We start from the raw sequence: 3,405 nt of genomic DNA, 5'->3' as shown, positions 1-3,405 counted from the left end.
TCTTTGTCCTCTATCCTCATCAGAAAGGGCAGGGAGCCCTCCCCAGCAGCTCCCTCAGTACAACAGGCCTGATCCAAAAGGCCAGTCCCACCTCGGATGGACGAGGGGGCTGTTTAGGGTGTAGATTGTGGCAGGGCTCTATCTGCCCTTAGAGACCCAGAATATCATTTCATGCCAAACCAGAGAGGGTCTCAGTAGCCATCCAGGCTAGAGGGAAGTGGTGGGATTGGATTATCTGGGGAGCCCTTTCGAGGTACTCCAACTACCTTGAACTCAGAATACAAAGGTCCACAGTGAGGTTCAAGCACGTGTCTCTGGATGAAAGCTTCCCAAATGATCCTAACATGAATCCCATTTCCTGGTAAAGAGTCACCGATTTAGGCCAACTTCCCCACGTTTTAGGTGGGAGAACTGAAGCCCAGAGGCAGGAAGTGACCTGCTCAAGGTCGCACAGAAAATGAGCGGCAGAGCTCAGAAACCCTGATTTTTCACCCTCTTTCTACAGAACCCCACCTCCTCACCTGTCACCTCTCCTGGACTCCTTCAAACCTGCCAGTCCGACTGCCTTCCTCCATTCACTGTGTTCTGCAGCCTCTAGCACGAGCCCTCAGCACAACCACAGATCTGGCCGCATCCCTGTCCCAAGCAAAAGATTACTTAAGGCCTTCCCTCCACTGACAGCAAGCTTAAGTCCCAAGGCCTGAGCCCAGTGAACAGGATCTTGTGAAACCCGTCCCAGGTCCTCCTGGCTCCATTTCCAGCCCCTCTCTGCAGGCCTTCCTCATCCCCCATGCCCTGAAGACATCAGCCTCCACTCCAGCTATTAGCATGCCATCAAACAATTGTTTAATTTTCCTTAAGAGATACAGCACGTTTAATTTTCACACAAGCCTATGAGCAGGTATCATTATTATCCCTGTTTGGAACTGAGGCTGGGAGGTGAAGAAAGGGAAAGAAGTCACACCAATGGTGTACAGAGGAGCTGGGCCTGGGGGCCAGGCAGAGCCCACCCTTATAACCACACATAACATGCTATCCAGGCCCCTGCCCAGCACCTTCCACCTTCCACCTTCATCTTTCCAGGCCCAGTCAATATTCCACATTGCACCCCAGTGAGCTCCCCGCTCCCCCAGACTGGGCGTGTGCAGAGTCTGGTCTGCATATTATAGCAGCCTTGACCATCTGTGTCCGCTTACTGGTTTGCGTGTCTGTTTCCCTCTCGAGGCCCTGACTCTGTGGTCAGCTCTCCTCTCTCACCTGACTGTCCACGCACAAAGTGGGCCCTCAGAAGATGTTTCCTGAGTGAATGAGTGAGTGAGTGAATGAATGAATGAATGACCACATCAGGAACTGAGACCTGTCACCAGCATCCTGTGTGTGGAATGGCACAGTCGGAAAATGGTCCATCCATGCTCGAGGGTCCAGGGGAGTATAAACGAGCACAGGGTTTGGGCCAGAGCTTCTCATCCTAATTCTGTCACTTGCTACTTGTATGACTCCTGTCACCTCCAGGGCCTCTGTTTCTCATCGGCGGCAGGGGGATGACGAGAATGATGTGAAGGCCCCTCCTTCCTTCTGCTTTAGCAACAGTCAGTACGCACCCACCCTGGGTGGGGCGCTGGGGCATGAAATGAGGACCACGACACAGGGACTCCTGCTCTCTGGGAGCTTCCAGATGAGGGAGGGGTGTGGACCACCAGGCTATCACAAGATTGGCTTGGCTGCTACGGGGCGAGAGCCTGCTTCATGCTGGGAGCTCAGATGGGGCAGCCTGCAGGAGGTCTTCCAGATAAAGCTGGAGCAGGCGTCCCAGGCAGAAGGGGCAGTGACGCCCCAGCACAGGTGCACAGAGCGGTAACAGTGCCGTGCGGCTAGAGCTCTGTGGGCCACATTGTGCGGGACTACGTAAGCCGAGCCAAGACATTTGTCCTTCACCTCCGAACAGCAGGCTGAGCTGTTGTCACTCTGGAGCTCCACGGCTGTGGATGCGAATTGAAAAACTGGTGACTGTCACTGCTGTGACATTCTTTGGGCACCCCCAGGGTCTGCTGTTGCTACAGGAGATGCTTGATGCCTCGTTCACTTTGTGGCTGAGAACTGGATAACAGAGGCCTCCTGAAAAGCACAAAAAGTGCTGAATGTTAGAAGACAGTGTACAAGGGAATCCAGGTGGAGGGTAAGAGTCGCTGGAAAGCAAAAGAAAGGGTTTTTAATTCAAAGATGTTTGGGTGCTGGAGGCGCTGTGGCTGGACTTGCACGTATAGGAGGCAGCTGGGGACGGGTGTGGAGGTGGGGATGGAAGAGAACACTGTGCTCCTGTGAGTGACAACAGAAAGCCTGGCCTGGGCGTTGGGCAGTACAGGATTAGAGAGGAAAGAGACCAGGAAGGGGGTCCCGGATAGGGAGGTGGCGGCACTGCCTGGTTCCTGTGATGAAGCCTCAGATGGTCCAGGATTGATGGGTGGGGGGGGAGGGGTGCAGTTTTATTGAGCACCTACTATGTGCCAGGCCCCATGGTAAGCGCTTCCGTATACTCTGCAGCTCATAGGACACGAGGTCTCTTCTCAAGCACTAAACACAGTTCCCAGTACCTGCCTCCTGCGCGAGATGTAAGCCCCACAGGGGCAGGACCAGTGTCTGTCTTGTGTCTGCTGTGTCCTCAGGACCTGTCATATTTTAGGTGCTCCACAATGATTTTGAATGATCCAACTTTCTTTTCCTCTCCCCTCCTTCCTGCCCTCTTTCGTTTTCTCCCTCCCTTCCTTTCCTCTTCCCTTGTTCCAAGATAAGGTGAGACATCTCATTTAATCCTTCAAATAGCCCAAAGTTAGGCTCTGGTTTGGGGAGTTTATTTTGAAAACACTGGGGAGAGTTTTACCAGATCCAGTCGGTAGTGGATTTTACAACGAAGGAACTAAAGTTCAGAAGCGTTAAGTGACTTGCCCAAGGTCACACAGCTAAAAAGTAGTGGGGCTGAAATCTGACACAGTTACCTCTGAGGGTAAACACACTTCCTCCCTAAGTGAGGGAACTAAGAAAACTTGGCCCCAGAGATGGACAAAGCAAGGCCAGTATTGCTGCCGCTGTGCGATGCCGGGCAAATGACTCCTCCCTCCACCCGCATGGGTTTCTGTGTCCTGGTCTGATGAATCAGGCTGAGATGTAACTGGAGGGGAAGCAGGCAGGCAGGACCAGGCTCCAGGACCCCCAGGCCAGCAGGGCTGAGGCAAGAACCTGGGGCCACTCCAGGAGGAGATGATCTTAAGATGAACCCACACCAGCTGAGCTCTGTCTGACCTCTACCCATCCGCAGTAAATTGGTCCCTACTTCACAAAAGATGACTAATAAGAAAACCTCTCTACAGGCACATACTGGTTTTCAAACTTTTTTTTTTTTTTTTTTTT

This window comes from Physeter macrocephalus, chromosome 14 (genome assembly GCF_002837175.3).
Source record: "Physeter macrocephalus isolate SW-GA chromosome 14, ASM283717v5, whole genome shotgun sequence".
Taxonomy (NCBI): domain Eukaryota; kingdom Metazoa; phylum Chordata; class Mammalia; order Artiodactyla; family Physeteridae; genus Physeter; species Physeter macrocephalus.
This window is presented reverse-complemented; position numbering follows the sequence as displayed.